This window comes from Oryctolagus cuniculus, chromosome 7 (assembly GCF_051225735.1).
Source record: "Oryctolagus cuniculus isolate XC-2025 breed Fujian yellow rabbit chromosome 7, ASM5122573v1, whole genome shotgun sequence".
In the NCBI taxonomy this organism is placed as follows: Eukaryota; Metazoa; Chordata; class Mammalia; order Lagomorpha; family Leporidae; genus Oryctolagus; species Oryctolagus cuniculus.
This window is the reverse complement of record NC_142873.1, coordinates 18,691,141-18,711,790: the sequence shown is the minus strand read 5'-3', so window position 1 is coordinate 18,711,790 and position 20,650 is coordinate 18,691,141. Positions and strand designations below refer to the sequence as shown.

General features: G+C 49.5%; 2 pseudogenes; one reads left to right on the top strand and one right to left on the bottom strand.

The window, feature by feature from the left end:
• Window positions 1-1,699: 1,699 nt before the first annotated feature.
• On the bottom strand, window positions 1,700-4,264 carry LOC149125342 (phospholipase DDHD1 pseudogene; annotated as a pseudogene).
• A 1,179-nt stretch (window positions 4,265-5,443) lies between these two features.
• On the top strand, window positions 5,444-8,177 carry LOC127493522 (nucleoporin SEH1 pseudogene; annotated as a pseudogene).
• Window positions 8,178-20,650: the final 12,473 nt, after the last annotated feature.

Here is a 20,650-nt window from a genome sequence, read left to right as displayed (position 1 = left end):
CGTCTCCCAATGAATCATGCACATGCTCATGGAGCCTTGGGATTATTTTTTTAACACTAAGAAGAACTGCTTTCTGTTGTGCAAATGCAATGGAAGGCCAAAAGAGCTGACAGTACTGATGGGGCTGGGGAAAGCCTATGCACACCAGGGCCACAGCTTATCTTACAGAGGAAGGAGTGGGTGAGGCCACAGCTGACAACACGGCCCCTGCTCTGACAGGGGTCACCTGGTAGCCAACACGTTCCCTGCAAGATAGGTAAGGACAGCACCTTTCGGGGAACCCAAAGAGCGTCACAGAAGCAATCCTCTCCAGAGGGTGAGAGCCTCAGAGAACACAGACAGGGGAACACGTCGGCTTGTTGGCCGCTTCTTCCAAACAGAAACTGCGATGTGCTATTACTGCCTGCCAATCACTAAGGGGTCACACACGAACTGTTAGTCACCCCATAGCGTGTCAAAGAATACAACCTGGCCTCAGCCCGAGCACACGTGGACTTGCCCTGTGATCGAATGCAAGGCACTTGGAGGGTTTTGGTGCCTTGGTGTGTTAGCCTGGACTACAAGAATCAGCTCACTCACCTCGAGGAGCCACCACACAGGGAACTGAGTGCACACCTCTCAAAGCACTTTGAGCTCCTCAGATGAAAAGCACTGTGCAAACCCTTGAGGAAAACCCTGCTGGTGCCCAGAGTCCTGAGGTGCTGTGCCTTGTGCCTGTTTTCTTAAACACATCAAAAATAAAATGTCACTGGCACTCCATTCTTTCCTACGTGTTGAATGTTTGGCACACGGATGTTTAGAATTTGAAATAGTGTCACAGTCTCTATTCCTAAAGTATCTATTAATTTTCTAACAAAGTTAATGAGATGTACCCAAGTTTAGAAAGGCTTTAACATTCTCTGAGGTACATGTGAAAAACTAATATTTAAAGGAAAGATAATTGAATTAGCATTATTTATGTGAAACTACACTTTTTAATGGAAAAAAAATCCTGAAAGTAGCCACAGTGCCTAAATATTCATCTGAAGAGTACAAAGATGGAGTTCTGAGAAAAAAGGATCTTAAACATTATAAAAAATAAATGTGGTTCTTACATTACGCTCAAAGGAAACATTAAAAATGTAATGTTTCATATTGAAATCAAGCAGTTATAGGTAATAAATTATAAATACAGTAGTTCAAATATTGTTTCTTTTTAAGTAGTAGTCTTCTTTAAACAAGTTAAATTGAAAACATTTTAAATGTTATATTCTTTTTTTTAAGGAATTGTGGAAATGCAAGCTTTCATAGAAATCTAAACAATGATACCACTTGTAATCTTTACATAGAATACACTAGGCCTTGGCCATTTTAGATTTCTAGCAGATCAATATGCCTTCATGTTTGGGTAAAGTCAGATTGTGATTTATCACATTCACATGCAGTTGACTCAAACTTTCTTCTTTTCCAGGTTTTGTGTGATCACTCTGCAGGAGGTTCTTTCAGATTCATAATTGAAATGATGCAAACTATAAATAAGTTCTTTAGGATGGGAAACATTTTTTTAAAAAATAAAATAAAGTGCTTTTAAATTCAAATATTTCTTGCCCCTAAATAAAACTGAAACAACTCAGCCCTGAAATCTCCTTATCTTGACAAACACCATTTGAACAGGAAAAAAAAAAAAATCAGTTTTGGGCCATGAATGTCCTTCAAGAGTTCAGATTGGATCTAAATGGGTTTTGCATTATTGTCGTGCTCATGTTTGTACATGAAGGTTAAGAGAAAGAGAGCAACATCCAGGGACCAGTAGGCAGTATGCGACATGACAGCTGACCAGTAGCGGCTCTCAATGAGGCCTTCTCTGAGCTCAAAATCAATCTTGTGATCCAACTCCAGAAAGCCAGGGCTGCTCTGTGGTAGGGTCTGTGTTGCCACAGTGGTTGTAGACGGTGAGGCAGCTGACTTCTTCTCGTCTTCTATGGAGTCCTTTGAAGTCTCGGATGCTTGCGATGTAGATGAATGTCCAAATCTTGAGAAGAGCATTCCGCCAAGTCCCTTTCCGATGCTAGCAGCCCCTGATATGCTTGCTTTGCCTATGATTGTTATAGATTCTCCATAGTGTCTGCGGGACAAGACTGGTGAGGTCACAGGGCTTGGGATGGCAGAAACGCCTTCATCCTCTGAAACTGAGGTAGATTCTTTGGCTGGGTTGAGAAAGCTTGGCTTCACGGGCTCATAAGGTAGAGGGTTTGAAGTATTGTACCAGTGGATCTGGACAGGTGAAATGCTGCTGTAGTGTTTTAGTATTAATGGTTCTAATCGATAAGCCACTGGATCTGTAGGATGAAAGATATTTAGTAACCGGTTACAAATCTCTCTAGGCAGAATATGGTCCTGACTTCCATTGTCTCCTGGGCAGATGCCACACAATGCCAAAAAAACTGCTAGTGGGGATCCCATGCAGGAGAAGTTCTCAATCTTACATTTTAAGGCAGGCGTTTGTGATACAGATGATGCCTTCAGTCCATGTAGCGGTTCTTCTATTTCCCTCGGCTGTCGTTTTGTTATATACAGTCATCAAGAAGATTTCTTTCTTCATAGCTCATCCATCACTCATCAGGCAGCTCTTCTTCCTTCTGCAGCAACTGTTCATAAAGCTGAACTGGATTCCAGCCATCATTATATCGTAAGTGATTACACAGCCCAAGGAACGTGACATGATGGAGACTTTACCCCCTTTTTCTTCAAAGTCGGGATTCTGAGAACAGAAAAGGGAATATAATTGATTCAGCTCTTGCTGAAGGCCTTTAACTAGTTCATCTCTATACAGAGGGCTGGTGTAATACATTATGTCCATGGCACTGCTGTTCAGCATGTCCCCCAACCCTCGTACTTTGTCAGGGGTAATGGAATCAACAGTGTCTCCATCAAGAGTAAGTTTTGACCACCACTCAACAGGCAGAAATTCCACATGTGTTGCATGATTGGAAAAATGCCTTTCTTCTATTTTTCTTGCAGCCTCTCTCATCATGGCTGTGTTTTTGATGATTCTTCCTTGGTCCATTTTCTGCCCAATGCATGTACAACAAACACAATATGGGTGGTCTGCGATGGCTTATCTTCCAACGTGGCTTCTTCTAGGTAACCTCTATGAAGTCTGGTCCCGCTACTTGATGCTTTAGAAAATCCCAGTTTTTGGGTAACTGTTCTTGCGATTTTAGATGTTGTTGCATCACTGTAAAGATACACTTCATCCACACTGTGCCAGTCCACATGGTTTCGACTCAGCTTAAAACTATGAATAGCATCTTTTCCGTCTAAGGATTTTGACACTTCAATATCAAAATTTTCCTCCACCTGCAGACCCTTAAAACAACTGAGATGATCCTGCTCAATTAAGTTACTTTCTTCTTCTAGAGGCTGCCAAGTACCATCAATAAACCACTGTCGACGCATCACTGGTATTTTATCAGCCTGGTTCCAATACACGAGGTAGCACTCTCCTTGAACCACGTCCACCTCCTAGAGGCCACCCCGCAGGCACACCTGCTCCATGGGCACCAGCTCCTGCATCGCGGGCTCCTGCCTCGCAGCGCGAGGGCAGAAACCGCTCCAGGCGCGGTCCTCGTCGTCTTCCTCTCCGGAACTGGAGGCTGGGCCGCACACATGGTCGCCATCCGGGGCCTTGGCCCGGGGCCCGGCCCCGGTGGCCTGCAGCAGGGTCCGGAGGCGAGCTCGGTGCGGAGCGAGTCGTAGCCGATGAAAGGCTTCCAGGTCTTCTTGTCCTCCCTGTAGAACCAGCGCACCTCCTCTGGGCCCAGCTCTGTCACCACCTTGTAGCGATGCCGGGCGGCAGGGCTTCCGGGCCGCGCGCGCTTCCTCTACCTGGACCCGCCGCCCCCCGAGTTTGCCGGGCAGTGGCGGCGGCGGCGGCGGCGGCGACGGGTGCAGCGATGCGGCTCCGCCGCTCTCGCCCTCGCTGAAGTAGCGCAGCGACGAGCCCGACTCGGTCCAGCTGAAGCCATAGTTCTCGTCACTGAGGCAGGGGTCCAGCGCCAGGTGGGGGTCGTGGTCGTCGGCGCTCAGCGGCAAGCGCAGCCCGGGCTCCCCGCGCAGCAGGGTCAGGGGCGCGCTGCCACCGCCCGGGTCCCCGCTGGGCAGGTGCTCCAGCAGCAGACGCTGCCCCGAACGCCGGCCCCGTGTCGGAGCCCAGCTCCCAGGCGCTGCCGCCCCGGCCCTTAGGCTCGGGGCTCCGCGGGGAGACGCGGCCCGCGTAGTTCATACTGTGGAGACGCCGCTGGCAGCCCGGCCTTGGCCCCCAGAGCTTCCGCCACACATCCAACGCCGCCGCCCTCTACACCGGGATTTTTAAATCTTTCAAATCCAGAATAGGGCTGCGGCGGGCGGCGGCAGCGGCGGCTTCTAGGAGGCGCGCGGCCGCCACAGCCGCGTTCGGCGGCCACCCCCTTTGTCGTGATTTAATTCTTTAGAAGACTTTTTTCCTTCAAAAAACTGAGAATATTTCTCAAAGAAAACTGAGAACGAAAATAAAGATCATTGGGGCCGGAACCGTGGCTCACTTGGTTACTCCTCCACCGGCATCCCATATGGGCTCTGGGTTCTAGTCCCAGTTGATCCTCTGCCAGCCCAGATCTCTTCTGTGGTCAGGGAGGGCAGTGGAGGATGCCCCAAGTACTTCGGCCCCTGCAAATTCCTGGGAGACCAGGAGGAAGCACCTGGCTCCTGGCTTCGGATCTGCGCAGCTCTGGCCTTAGCGGCCATTTGGGGGGTAAACCAATGGAAGGAAGACCTTTCTCTCTGTCTTTCTCTCACTGTCTATAACTCTACCTGTCAAGTAAATAATGAAAATAAAAAAAAAAGAAAGATCATTCACATTGCTGATTAAAAAAAAATGAACTGTTAATTACATTTTAGAGTTGTCATATTTTTGGAATTGCACTGATTAATATAAGGCAACTGGGGCTTCAAGACCCATCAATGAAGGAGGCGCTAGACCAGCGATGCAATTGGTGACTTCTCTGCATCTGACACTGAGAGGAGCTGCTGGTCTGCACCTACCTAGGCTCACAGCCGCTGACTGGCAGAGTCGGAAGGGCGCAGGTGGGGATTCCTTGCATTCTGGCGTCCTGTTTATTGACTGTGTGACCTCAGGCACCTTGGCTGACCTCTCTCAGCCTTGGTTTCTTTCTACACGAAATAAGGACAATCTAGCTCACAGATTGTGAGGATGAAACCACGGGAGACGTGCATGATACCGTGTTTGTAGCAGTTCCACAAAGAACTGTTACAAAGAAGCACCCCTCTTCCTGCTTCCTGCAGAGCCTGCCTGGGTAGAATTTCTTTGCGCTCATGATCACACAAACAGGAAGAGCAACACATAAACAGAAATATGGCTCACCAGAGGACTGAGTGTTTGTCGATCTTGTGCAGATTGTCAGTTATGCCAAAAGACTTGAAGAATGCGCACTGCCAAGTACGTAAACAGGCCTCAATACTGCAGGATTCTTTAGTGGGAAGGACATGTCTGTCCTTGGGTGCACTAACAGAAACTGCCCTCTGTTAAACGTGGGGGTAACCACTTGCAGAACCAGTCATAGGATTCATTCACCTTGTGTCGGGACAGAATCTTTGACAGTGTTTGAATTGTTATCAAGCTGCATTTCTGTATATTTTTTGAAGACTATTGAATTACATATTTTGTAACTTGAGACTGACTCACTGAAATAAGTCACTGTATAGAAAGAAAAATAAATTTTGGTGTTAGAACCGTACGGTTTATGGGGCCGGTGATGTGATGCAGGCGGCTAAGTCTCCTCCTGTGGCACTGGCATCTCATATGGTCACTAGTTCATGTCCCAGCTGCCCCTCTTCCAATTCAGCTTTCTGCTATGGCCTGGGAGGACAGTAGAAGATGGCCTAAGACCTTGGGCCCCTGCACCCCCATGGGAGATTCGGAGGAACCTTCTGGCTCCTGGCTTCATATTGGCTCAGCTCTGACTGAGCTCTCATTTGGGGAGTGAACCAGGGGATGGAAGACCTCTCTCTCTGTCTGTAACTTTGCCTCTCAAATAAATAAATAAAATATTTTCTTTTTAAGAAAATAAAGCACAGTGACAGCCAACTGCAGACTCATCCACAGGCCCTTCCAATGCAGCATGGGTGGGAATTTGGTCACTATCTGTTATCTCTCACAGACTATTCACAGAAAGGAAATAAATGTGAAATTCTAGGTCATTGCTTTGGAAAAGAGAATACTTTATGCAATCAATTCACAAAAGAAACTTACATTTGAACATTCAATTCTGTTATAAAAACACTGCTATCCATGTAAATTATTATTATATTTGCAAACTCGCCATCTTAGCCTCAAGAAAGCAAGCTAATCAATTCTCAAGTCATTTCCAAAGCCTTAAAGTCCAAGTCATTAGAGTAACCAGGAAGAATAGAGTCAGATAGGGACCATTTTAAATGTGTGCCCAGAGAATTCTTGGATATTTACATTGTGCATATCTCATATCTTAAATTATACCCTGTAATTATGAGAGGCCTTAGCTAGAGGTCTTCACTATTTTTAAAAATCATTTACATTAGTCAGCAGTAATTCAAGTAGATATAATCTCCAATAAACTGAGTTTGATTTCCTGAGCAAAGATGTATGTGTGTGCATCTGTGTGTCTGTGTGTGTATCTTGTATCTCTGTGCGTCTTTGTGTCTGATACTGTTAAGAAGTCAATAATAGGCAAAGATACTGAGAATCTTGTTCTCACTGAGTATTTACACATTCTTTCTGATCTGCCTCCACTGAAGCCAGGAATCTCTCCTTTGAGCATTTGACACTCAAAAACCATTACTATGCCAATCAGGAAAACTGATATGAAGAACAGGCCTCTCAGTGAAACAGGGCACAAACTCCAAAGAGATTGCTACCTTCTGAGATGCTCAATATCAGTCTTTTCTCTCCACGTGTTCAAAGACTCACAGCCTCTAAGTCAGGTGTTTTGTAGTTCAGGGATATGGCTCAGGTGTCATCACATGCCATAAAAGTGAGACTAGGTGGTGAGTTGTGTAGGATGCTAGGAAGAAAGCCTGCAGCTCATGGACGCTCTCTTAACCAGGTCTGCTCCTCCTGAGTGCCTCTCTTGACACCTGTGATGTATCTCACTGTGGAGAAGGAAGGCAGTGTACCCTCATCTCCATCAGCATTGACCCATAGACTCCTGATGTGTTGTGGAGCTGTCCATCTCAACTGTATCCTGTAGACCTATATGTGACTATGTCAGTGCCTTACAGGATAGGAGTAATTTTTCCCATGCGAAAGAGGCATTATCATAACTTATAGAGCAACAGGCATAAGACCGCATTAATCTGGGGGACACTGAGCAATCAGTTCGCACTTTTAAGGATGTTTTCCTAGAGGCAGGGACTTGGCCCAAGCCTGTGCCATAGTTGTATTTCTTGGAACCCTTCAAGCTCTCGTTCTCATTCTCCCAGGAGAGCTGTAGGGAGTGATGACAACAGTCCAAATGCAATGGCCAAAGTTCAGGTTTTCGAATATAATGAAAACACCAGGAAATATGCAAAAGCTGAAACTCTTATGACAGTCACTGATCCTGTTCATGATATTGCATTTGCTCCAAACTTGGGAAGATCTTTCCATATTCTAGCAATAGCAACCAAAGATGTGAGGATTTTTACACTAAAACCTGTGAGGAAAGAACTTACTTCATTTGGTGGACCAACAAAATTTGAAATCCATGTAGCGGCTCAGTTTGATAATCACAATTCTCAGGTCTGGAGAGTGAGCTGGAATATAATAGGAACAGTGCTAGCATCTTCAGGAGATGATGGTTGTGTACGACTATCGAAAGCTAATTATATAGACAATTGGAAGTGCACTGGTATTTTGAAAGGTAATGGGAGCCCAGTCAATGGGAGTTCTCAGCAGGGAAATGTGAATCCTTCCCTAGGTTCAAATATTACAAATCTTCAAAATTCATAAAATGGATCTTGTGCTGGCAGAAAGCACAGCTGAGTACAAGCTAACTGGAGTGACTTTGTTGTTTTGCTGCTTGTTGCATGCACACAGGAATGGAAAGCAAACTCCTTTTCCCCTTCCCCAGTGCCGTTTGACCTCTCCCAAGATACACCAGCAGCCTGCTTACTACTAACCACAGTCCAAAGGCCTTTAAAAGCACAGTGGATATCAATCTGTTTGTACTACTCAGTTTATTGACACTACTTGAAACTTTTGAGATATAAATGGAGAGGCTTTTTGTTGAGACATTGTCAGCAAAACAATTTTTTGAAATGTTCTTGAAACTAACTTGGCTTAAAAATTAGAAAAATCCTTACTATCCTTCTGAGTAGTGGGGAGAAAGGAAAATACCATTTTACTCCCTTTGGAGAATGTAGGCATGTTTTTTTTTGTTTTCTAAAACAGCAAAAATGATGAATTTTTATAAGTTTAATTTGAAGATTGAATAAATATCTTTCATAAACAGAACTTAGCAGTTATTTCTGATTAAATCCCAAAACGGATTTTCAAATGATGCAGTTTTGGCTGATCAGAGTTCATGCTAAAGGTAGGCTTTGTACCAACAAAGCAATTCAAACTTCCTGCTATTTTTGTGTCATATCTATGAGAAGAATTGCATTTAAAGAAAGGAAAAGAAAATGAATATTAATAGAATAAATGGGGGGTACTTTAAGTGAAAGAGAAAAATGTTCTTGATGTCCTTAAACAGGGTTGGTCAGAAGTCAACCATAAACATTAGAAAGTTAAATACTAAAAGAATAATTTCCAATTTATTCTATGAGGTCAACATTTAATTAAACAACAACAACAACAAAAATGGACAGGGGACGCCACTGTGGTGTAGTAGTTTAAGCCTCTGCCTGCAGAGCCAGCATCCCATATGGACATTGGTTTGTCTTGGCTGTTCCACTTCTGATCCAGCTCCCTGCTAATGCACCTGGGAAAGCAGTGGAAGATGGCCCAAGTGCTTGGGCCCCTGCACCCATGTGGGAGACCTGGAAGAAGCTCCTGGCTCCTGGCTTTGGATCGGTGCAGCTCTGGTCATTGCAGTCATTTGGGGAGTGAACCAGAGGATGAAAGACCTCTCCCTCCCTCCTTCTCTCTCTCTCTCTCCCTCTTTTTGTCTCCCTCTAGCTCTACTTCTCTCTGTAACTCTGTCTTTCAAATAAATAGAATAATTCTTTAAAAAAAAGATTCTCAGGAAGCAAGGAATAAAAAGATTTTCCTCAGTTTGAAAAGGACAGCTTGAAAACCCTCTTGTCAATGTTGCATTTAATGGGGAAAGCTTGAGTGTTAAGATCAAGAACAAAAGAAGGCCACCTACTCTCACTATTCCTATTCAAGACTGTATTGAAGGTTGTAGCCTGCTTAAGAAGCCAAGAAACAAAGCACCCAAACTGGAAAAGAAGAAGGAAAAAGCATCTTTATTTTCAGATGATATGCCCACATATGTAGACAATCCAATGGGATCTAAAACAAAAACCTCACAAACTACTGAAACTAATCAGGGAATTTTGCAAGGTTACAGGATGTAAGACCAATATACAACATTCAATCATATATCTACATATCAGCAACAGATAATTGGAGGATGAAATTTGAAAATATTATTTACAATGCCATCAAAATGTGAAATACTTAATCTGGTAAAAGACAGTTGAAGTCTTTTTTTTTTTTAAATAAAGATTTGGTTGTTTATTTTAAAGAGCTACAAACAGGGAGAAGGAGAGGGAGAGGAAGAGAGAGAGAATCTCCCATCCATTGATTCATTCCACAAGTGGCCACAATGGCCAGTGCTGGGCCAGGCTGAAGCCAGGAGCCAGGAGCTTCTTCCAGGTCTCCTACATGAGTGCAGAGGCCCAAGCACTTGGGCCATCCTCTACTGCTTTCCCAGGCACATTAGCAGGGAGCTGGATTGGAAGTAGATCAGCTGGGACTTGACCTGGTACCCACATGGGACATTGCAGGAGGCAGCTTTTACCTACTAAGCAACAACACCAGCCCCCAAAATTTAAGACTTGTACAATGAAATTAAAAAAAAAAAAAAACCTTGAGAGATATTTAAGGAGACCTATGTAAAAGAGAGATACCTAGTTCAGGGGTGAGAAGACTCAAATTATTAATATGTCAATTGTCAAATTGCACTAAGTGTAAACCCTATGAAAACTTACAGCAGGCTTGTGTGTGAGAACTGATAGATGATTCTAAAATTATATGGAAATGGATGGAACCTTAATATTGACTGAAAAATGTGTAGACAAACACTTTATGATTTCTAAGCTTGTTATAAGTTTGCAGTAATCAAGATAGTGTGGCATTGGCCTCAGAATAAATGAATAGAGGGGCTGGCATTGTTGTGCAGTGGATTAAGCTGTCTGTGACACCAGCATGCCATGTGAACATGGGTTTAAGTCCCACCTGCTCCACTTCCGATCTGCTTTCTGCTATGTCCTGGGAAAGCAGTAGAAGAAGGTCCATCTGCTTGGACCCCTGCACCTGCGTGGGAGACCTGGAAGAAGCTCCTGGCTCCTGGATTCAGATTGGCCCAGTTCTGGCCATTGTGGCCATTTGGGGAGTGAACCAGAGGATGGAAGACCTCTTTGTCTCTCTGCCTTTCAAATAAATAAACAAATCTTTTTTAAAAAAATCTTTATTTTATTTGAAAGAGTTACAGAGAGAGGATAGGCAGAGAGAGAGAGAGAGAGATTGAGACAGAGAGAGAGAGAGAAAGAGCGAGAGAGAAAGGTCTTCCATCCGCTGGTTCACTCTCCAGTTGGCCACAAAGACCAGAGCTCTGCCGATCTAAAGCCAGGAGCCAGGAGCTTCGTCCAGGTCTCCCACACGGGTGAGGGGCCCAAGGACTTAGGCCATCTTCTACTGCTTTCTCAGGCCATAGCAGAGAGTGGGAATGGAAGCAGAGCAGCCGGGTCTTGAATCAGCACCCATATAGGATGCCGGTGCTTCAGGCTAGGGCGTTAACCTGCTGCACCACAGTGCCAGCTCCAATAAACAAATCTTAAAAAAAAAAAATGCACACAAGATGCATTTAGGACAGGAGTTTCACCTGGCAGTTAAGATGCCCATGCCCACACTAAAATACCTTGGTTCAACATCTGGCTCTGGCTCCTGACTCCAGCTTCTTCTTGCTAATGCAGACCCTGGGAGGCAGCAGGGATGGCTCAAGAAACTGGGCTAGGCCAGCGCCATGGCTCAACAGGCTAATCCTTTGCCTAGCCGCACCGGCACACCGGGTTCTAGTCCCAGTCGGGGCGCTGGATTCTGTCCCGGTTGCCCCTCTTCCAGGCCAGCTCTCTGCTGTGGCCCGGGAGTGCAGTGGAGGATGGCCCAAGTGCTTGGGCCCTGCACCCCATGGGAGACCAGGAGAAGCACCTGGCTCCTGCCATCGGATCAGCGCGGTGCACCGGCCGCAGCGCGCCAGTCGCGGTGGCCATTGGAGGGTGAACCAACGGCAAAGGAAGACCTTTCTCTCTCTCTCTCACTGTCCACTCTGCCTGTCAAAAAAAAAATTTTTAATTAAATTAAAAAAATAAAAAAAGGAAGACCTTTCTCTCTGTCTCTCTCTCTCACTGCCCACTCTTCCTGTCAAAGAAAGAAAGAAAGAAAGAAAGAAAGAAAGAAAGAAAGAAAGAAAGAAACTGGTCTCTGGGCTCCTGCAACCTCCAAGGGAGACCTGACTGAGTTCTAACTCATTGGCCCAGCCCAGTCCTGGCCATTGTGGGAGGCACAGGGGAGAAAACCAGGAAAGGGAAGTGCTTTGATTTGTCTTTCTCTGCCTTCAAATATAAATCATTTCAAAAGATTAATTTTGACCCTGAATTCACATCATATACAAAACTTAACTCAAAATAGACTATAAACCTAAAGGAAAGATGGAAACCATAGTACTTCTACAAGGAAATACATGAGAAGTATTTGTGATTTTGGATCAGGCAAAAGTAAAATTAAAATTACAAATAATTTTAATTAAATACAAATAAAATTATAAATAATCAAATTACTATGCTGGATGTCATCAAAATGAAAAACTTCTGCTTTTCAAAAGTCACTGTTTATAACATGTAAAAAAGCAGCCACAGAGACTATTTCCAATCATATATCTGGGTCTGTTTCTGACTACATGAAGAATTTTCCAAACCCAGTAACAAGAACACAATCTAACCGAAAAAAAATGGGCAAAATGTTTGAACTCAACAAAGAAGATATGCAGGTGGAAAACAGATACATAAAATAATGGCCACACCATCAGCCATTGGTTGGCAAAGATGTGGAGGAGCCGGGAATCCCACTGCCAAGGAGACGGTGAGATGGAGCCATCACTTTTTCTATGTATGGTAGTTTTCTTCTTGGCCATCCCATTTGCTGGCACACAACTGTTCCTAGTAGTCTCTTAGGATCCTGTACGTCTGTGGTACCAACTTTCAGTCCTTCATTTCTGACTCATTTGTATTTTCGATCTTTTTTTCTTAATCTACTTAAAATTTCCCAAATTTGTTTATTTTTTCAAAGTCAACTCTTACTTCTTGTTCTCTATTGTTTCCTGTTTCCCAGTTTCTATTTCATTTACTTTGCCCTGATCTGTTTTAAAGTCTAATTAATTAATTCAGTTGAAAGGGAGAGAGAGAGAGAGGAACCTTCAACTCACTGATTCACTCCTCAAATGCCTGCAACAGCCAAGTCTGGGCCAGGCTGAAGCCAGGAACCTGGAACTCCATATGGATCATCCATGTGGGTGGCAGGGACCCAAGCACTTGGGCCATCTTCCACTGCTTTCCCAGGCCATAGCAGAGAGCTGGATGGAAAATGGAGCAGCCTGGATTTGAACCGGCACCTATATGGGATGCTGGCACTTCAGTCCAGGGTTTTAACCCACTGTGCCTCAGTGCCAGCCTCCCATTTAGTTCTGATCTTAATTTTTTCCTTCCTTTTGGCATCTTGAGTTTAATTTGTTCTTTTCCTAGTTTTCTAAGCTGTTAACATTAAGTTGTTTATTTGGGGTCTTTTTTGATGTATGTGTTTTGTCTCGTGAATTTCCCTTTTCAAACTGTTTCTGCTATATCCCATAAGCTCAGTATGTTGAGTTTCTATTTTCAATTTTATCAAGATATTTTTAGTTTAAATTTTAATTCCTTCATTGACCATTGGGTGCATAATAACACATTTAATTTCCACAGATCTACGACTATTTGGACAATCTTTTTATTATTGATTTCTAGTTTCATACCATTGTGGTCAGAAAAGGGATTTGAATTCAATTATTGTCAGTTTGTTCAGATTTGTAGTGTGGGGTGGCACTGTGGTGCAATGTGTTAAGCTGTTGCTAAGGATACCCACTTTCTTGGGGTCAGTGCTGTGGCTAAGTGGGTAAAGCCGCTGCCTGCAGGGACAGTATCCCATGTGGGTGCTGGTTTGAGTCCCAGCTGCTCCACTTCCAGTCCACCTCTCTGCTACAGCATGGGAAAGCAGTAGAGGATGGGCCCAAGTCCTTGGGTCCCTGCACCCATGTGGGAAACCCAGAAGAAGCTCCTGGCTCCTGGCTTCAGATCAGTGCAGCTCCCACCATTGTGGCCAACTGGGGAGTGAACCAGCGGATGGAAGACCTCTCTCTCTCTGTCTCTCCTTTTCTCTCTGTGTAACTCTGACTTTCAAGTAAATAAATAAATCTTTTTAAAAAAAGAGAGAGAGAGAGGGGAAGGATGTCCACTTTCCATTTTGGAAGGTCTGGTTTGACTGTCAGTTATTCTGAGCTTCCCACCCAACTTCTGAATACTAATGTACCTGGGAGGTGGTGAATGATGGCCCAAGTACTTGGGTTCCTGCCACCCATGTGGGAGACAGGATGGAGTTCCTGGCTTCTGGGTTCTGCATGGCTTGCCTCTGACTATTGTGGCCATTTCTGGGATTGAACCAGCAGATAGAAAATCTCTCTCTCTTTCACTCTGCCTTTCAAATATATAAATAAATGAACAAATAAATAATATTTTTTAAATGGTATTTCTGGGGCCAGCGCTGTGGCGCAGTAGGTTAATCCTCCACCAGCATCCCATATGGGCGATGGTTCTACTCCCGGCTGCTCCTCTTCCGATCCAGCTCTCTGCTAATGTCCTGGGGAAGTGGTGGAGGATGCCCAAGCCTTTGGGCCCCTGAACCCACGTGGGAGACCTGGAGGAGGCTCCAGGCTCCTGGCTTCAGATCGGCACAGCTCCGGCCGTGGCGGCCAACTGGGGAGTGAACCTGGTCTCCCATGTGGGTGCAGGGCCCAAGGACTTGGGCCATCCTCCTCTGCACTCCTGGGCCACAGCAGAGAGCTGGACTGGAAGAGGAGTAACCGGGACAGAATCCGGTGCCCCGACCAGGATTAGAACCCAGGGTGCCGGCGCCGCAAGGCGAAAATCTAGTTAGTAACTTTTAAAAAAATATATAGAAGAAACATACATTTTATCCCTCGTATCTGGCACATCTCTCCTGATGCCCACACTTTTACTGATATGGATGTTAATCCATATTTGAAAAATCCACTATAAAATTTCAGATCAGAATGGTTAAAATTGCCAACTGCAAGAAAATATAATTAGAGTCACATAAGTAAAGACTTATCACAACACATGGAGCAGATCAACAGGGACAACACTGTGCTGGCCTCAATTCTTTTACAAGGAGACACAATCATTTTCTTGGAATCTAAAGAGCCCACCATTGACAAGGTTAAAGATGTCAGCACAGAGCATTGACACAAATCAAAGTGGATTCTCTAGCAAAGTGTAGTCAGCATTGGGTCTTCCAGTGAAGGAATCCTTAGGATACTTGGTGCACTGGTGATTCTCGACTGTAGTGTGACATTATAGTGACAAAGGGATTTACGGCAGGCAGAGGGATGAGCGTGGAAATCCCTCTCCAAAGTTCCATATCCAGAGAACAAGGTGAGAGAATCAGACGGCAGCCCAGATAAATCAGTCACAGTAATAAGTGAAGCTGGGGGCGATTCCCCTTTCAAAGGTAAAAACTTTTTTTAAATTTTTTTGACAGGCAGAAAGGTCTTCCCTCCATTGGTTCACCCCCCAAATGGCTGCTGTGGCTGGTGGACAGCGCCGATCCGAAGCCAGGAGCCAGGTGCCTCCCCCCAGTCTCCCATGCAGGTGCAGGACCCAAGCACTTGGGCCATCCTCCACTGCCATCCCAGGCCACAGCAGAGAGCTGGACTGGAAGAGGAGCAACTGGGACAGAATCCAGCACCCCAACTGGGACTAGAACCCGGGGTGCCAGAGCTGCAGGCTGAGGATCAGCCTAATGAATCCCAGCACCAGCCTCAAAGGTAAAAATTCTTAAGTGGAAGTAGAAACCAAAACATAGTCATAAAAGGTAAAATGCTTCACAGTGAAAGGACGGTCAAAGAATCCAAGAGGCAAAATATCATCACAAAAAGGTATACAATTTCACTGGCAGAAGCACGCAGAGAGCCATTTTATACTAAGAGTTATACTAAGAGTTATGTCTCAGAGAGATTTCATAGCAGTGTGCTTGTAGGAGTGTTTAGTAACACCACACAATGACACAACAAAGCCCTGCAGAAACATGGTTTGAAATACTAACATGTACTTCCAGGAATAAATAGCCATAGAATTAGAAAAAAAAAAGATTTATTTATTTGAAAGAGTTACAGAGAAAGAGAGAGAGAGAGAGAGAGAGAGAGAGAGAGAGAGAGAGGTCTTCCATCTGCTGGTTTACTCCCCAAATGGCTACTACGGCTGGGGCTGGGCCAGGCCAATGCCAGGAGCCAGAAGCTTCTTCCAGGTGCCCCATGTGAGTGCAGGGGCCCAAACACTTGGGCCATCTTCTGCTGCTTTCCCAGGCACACTAGCAAGGAGCTGGGTGGAAAGTAGAGCAGCCAGTATTTGAACTGGTGCCCATATAGGATGCTGGCATTGCAGTGGCTTAACCCACTATGCTTAAACTATTCCAACAATGGAATATTTGAAGTACAACTTTGAATCTGAGGAAACAGTTGGGAGGAATAAGCTAAGCAAAACCTAAGCCTCCACTGGGCAGAGGCAGGCAGAGCCTGGATATCCTTCTGGGTGGTGTTGGCTGCTGCTGGTGGGGGGTGGAGGGTTGGTCTTTTACAATCTGAACCTGGTGGGAGCAGGTGTATCCTTTCTCGGCCTTTTGGCTGAGATCAAGAATGGAGAGCGGGTGATACTCCAAGTCTCTTGGTGGCATGTTGAATTTGCAGCTCCACCTGGCAGCAACAAGAATTAATGAAGTGAGGTGGGGCTTATCAGCAGGTCTCACACTGAGGTCCCCTGCTTCGGCCCCGCTGGCCTTTGCTGTCGCTGGGAGGCCCTGTGGGGAACAGAATCTTCACTCTCCCTGGGCAGTAACAAGAGAGACACTGGTCAGGGTGGTTGACCCTCCTGGTCGCTCCTGCCCTTGTGCCAGTGAGGCCTCCTGGGGAGCTGAGCCTCTCCTGTCTGGTGTTAGTGAGTTCAGCAGAATGAGGGAGGAGAGGCACGGCTGGTGGGCAGTTCACCTTCCTCCACCACTCCTGCCCCGAGTCTCCTCCCTGGTGTCAGGAGGGAGCGACATTCAGAACGAGGTTCCTATAAGTCAGTGTCTCATTCCACCAGGAAGAGCCTCACTTCTGCTGCTTTCACCTGCTGTGAGGCCAGGGACATGTCTGGGTGGTGTCTTTGGGCCCACTGGTAGCTGGATAAACACATTCTTCTGGTCCTGGTGCTACATCTCAACAGGGGTCTGCCGACTGGAAAACAGAAGGTCACAGAGGATCCAGAGTCTCCCAGCACCCGAGATGTTCAGGGTACAGTGGAAAATGCCTTGTCATACCAAGAACCAGGAAGATCTCAGGTTGAATGAAAAAGAGAGCTAAGATGCCAACCCCCAAATGAGTCAGAGGCTGAACTCTGACTAGGATGTTAAAGCAGCCAACACAGCAATGCTGGAAAAACATGAAAAAGGGGGAAATCCCAGCACAAGAGACAGAAGCTGTAGAACAATAACCCAGTGGAAATGATAGGACTAAAACACGCAGTAAGCTTAATAAACTTGCTGAGTGGGCCAGGTGGTCGAGTGGTGATGATGTAGGAAGGAGCTGGTGATCTCAAGGACCCCTCAGTAGAATGTAACCAATCAGAACAACAGAGAGAAAATAGGCTGAAACAAAAATGAAGAGAATCTCATGGCTCTGTGGTTTAATAAGGTAAATTTATATAAAAATTATAGAAGGAGAGGAGAAGAGAGTAGGATTGAAAACCTATCTAGGGGCCAGCGCTATGGCATAGCAGGTAAAGACGCAGTTTGCAGTGCCAGCATCCCATATGGGTGCCGGTTCAAGTCCCGGATGCTCCACTTCCCATCCAGCTCTCTGCTACAGACTAGGAATAGCAGTGGAAGATGGCCCAAGTCCTTGGGCTCCTGCACCTGCATGGGAGACCTAGAAGAAGCTCTTGGCTCCTGGCTTCGGATAGGCTCAGCTCTGGTGGGGGTCGCAGAGGGGCAGGGCCAGCAGGGGCTGGGGCGCGGGGGGGGGGGGGGGGGGCTGCGCCTGGCCCTGAGAGAGCTTCCCGGGCAGCCCTGGGTGCTGCACGGCCTGCACCCACCCACCCATCCGTCCATTATCCATCACCCACCCATCTGTCCACCCCGCCCCCGCCCTGCCGGGCGGACCACCCAGGCGCCCGGGCTCAGCCCCCACCCTGGCCAGGACATCCGCGGGGTCCCCTCCTGCTGCTGGGGGACCCCCAGGTAGGACCCTCGCCCCAGCCTCCCTGCCCCCGCTGCCTCCGGGACCCTCAGCCCTGCCCCCTGGACCCCCGCCGCCCGCGGACCGCCCCCCCCCCTTGCCTGGCTCAGCCCCGCCCCCCAGCGCGGCGTCTGAGGCCTCATGCGCCAGGCTCCCTCGCTTCCTCCTGCCCCGCCATGGCCACGGCCATGACCCCGGCCCCGAGCCCCGTCCACCAGGCGCAGGCGGCCAAGCCGGCCCGGCCAAGCCCAGAGCCCCCAGAGAGCTCCTGGGTGCGACCCCCAGGGGCCGCTGCCCCTCTCTGAGCGCCCTGGGAGGGGTGGACACCCAGCCGCTGGCCTGGGAGAAGGCGGGGCCGGAGGCGCCAACTGACCAAGTCCTCACTGGGGCGGGCCACTCATTCATTCATTCACTCATTCATTCATTCACTCAATCGCCCGTCCAGGAGCCCAGCCCCCCTCCGCGTAACGTCCGGGGAGGGGCCGAGGAGGCGCCCAAGGCTCCACGGGCCCCCGCCTGACCCGACCCGACCCGGCCCCCCCCCCCCCGACATTCCCGCCCGGCTCCGGGACACATTCCATGGTTTGCAGCAGACTGGCCAGCTCCTCAGAGCCTCAGATGTGGGTACAGTGGGCGGCGGCCGAGGGCCGGGAGACAGAGCACCCCGACCCCCACCCCAGTGCCAGCACACAGCAGGGGAGGCGGCGGGTGGCACTCAGAGGGGCATGGGGGTGCCCACCCGCCTAAACCCCGACGTGGCTCCCTAGGGCCCTGCCCCCCCCACCCTAAGCTCCATCCCACCCCAGGGCCTTTGCACAGCCACGCCCTCGGCCCCCAGACCTCAGACCCTCCGCCAGTGTCCCCTCCTCAGCACCGGGCCCGTGCCCACGAGCCCCCGGCCTGGCTGCAGATTCACGGCAGAGCCTCCTGGGGGTCTGACCACAGCCGCCCCTGCGTGCCCGTCCTGCAGTTCCAGCCTGGGCAGCGGCCTCGCGGCGGGCAGGGGAGACCGAGGCTGGCGACCGGCGCCTGTCCTTAGCCCCGCGCGCCCGTGCTCCTAGTTCCTCCGTGGGTCCCCCCACGGAAGGGACAAAGCCACAGAAGCGGCTCTCACAGCCACGCTGGCTATGGGTCCTGTTTTTCCGCCCTGGATCCCTGCTGGCCCAGTGTAGATGCTGCTCCTGTAGATGCCGCGGCCCCACTGGGCTCAGATGCCTCCCGTGATGGGGACGCACAGCGAGGCCGGCGTGGCCCTGGCAGGCACGTGGCCCCATCCCCGGCTCCAGGGCGGCTGCGCTGTGCTGGGGGCCTGGGGGGGGGGTGATGCGGCTCATGGCTCCTGCTGAGGGCTGGGAAGGGGCGAGCACCCAGGTGCCCCCAGGCCACACCTCTGCAGGAACCCCCGCTGACGTGGGCCCCTGGCTCGCTGGAGGGGGGCATAACCCTCTTGAACTGGAGCCTGGGCCTCTGCTGTGCGGCCGCCCCCCCACCCCCGCTCCAGCCACGCTGGCCTCCTGGCTCCATGCTGCCCCAGGGCCTTTGCACCGGCCCTATCCTCAGCTCCCTTTTCTCTTTGTCCATTTTGCCAGCTGCTGGGACTCCACTCTGTGGCCACCCAGGCCCACGCGGGCCCCTGCCCCCTGCTGCCCCCATCTGCCCTTCTCTTGAGCACCCGAGACGGGGCGGGGATACAGTAGGCACATGATAAATGCTGGGCAAGGGGAGACCAAGAGCTGAAGCTGACCCCGGAACTCGGCACCAGGGACTGGGGATCCCCACCCCCACCCGGCAGCTGCAGGGGACAGGGCCCCGGAGCCACGGCCGTGAGACCCAGGCCGGTTCCTGGAGGGGGACGAGACCTGGCCCCCGGCCGCAGCTCCGAGTCCCTGGTGGATGGCCTGGGCCTCTCCCAGCCCCCAGCCCGACCGGGAATCTCTCCCCCCCCCACGTCACGGTCCCAGCCCCGAGGGCCATGGCCTGGCACCCTAGAAGCTTCTGGAAGGGCACCCAAGCTTAGCAGAGCTGCCCCAGCCCTGCTCCACGCGGCCGCCTCCGGCCCTGCCTGGAACCCCCGGGAGCCGCCTGCCCACAGACACCCCCCCGGGGGGGCTCAGGGGCCCAGCTGAGCTGGCCACATGGCCCCGGGGCCACAACGCTGGCCCACGTGGGCCCAGCGCCCACTCACCATCCACCACATCTTGGCTGTCATGTGGTAGCACAGCTGCCACTTCACCGCGGCCTCGCCAGCTTTGCTGGCACCGGGGCGCCCAGCACCTCCATGCTGGCGCAGGGCGCCCGGCCAACCCTACCCCCGCCGGGCCACGGGCTCGGAGTGCGCGGCCCTCATGGCCTGGGACCCATGGAGCTGGAGGGGGAGAGGGAGAGAGAGATGGAGGGGGCGGCTGCGAAGGGAGCTCCAGCTGATTGGTGAGTGGCCACCCAAGCCCAAGGCACCCGGCCGCAGGGGCGGCCGCGGCTCTGATTGGGAGCAGCCCCCCGCCCCCGCCCCCCCCCCCCCCGGAGGAGCAGCTGCTCCCAGCCCCGCCGCCTGTTCACCAGCTCCTGTGTCAGTCGGGCTCACAGGGCCTGTGGAGCCGCCGGACACCTCCCACCACCTTCCAGGGCCCCTTCCTGGAGGCCAAGGTCCGGGGCCGGGGGAGGGGGGGAGGAGGGGCCAGGACCCCGGGCTGCAGGCGCTGAGGTGGCCTTGCACGCATGGGGCGCCAAGGGTGTGCTCGGCCTGCAGGACAGGACCTCAGGGGACCCCGGGGCTCTGAAGCGGCCTTGGCTGCCTCTGCTTTGGGCAGCGGGGCAGCCACGGGGCTGGTAGGGGTGCG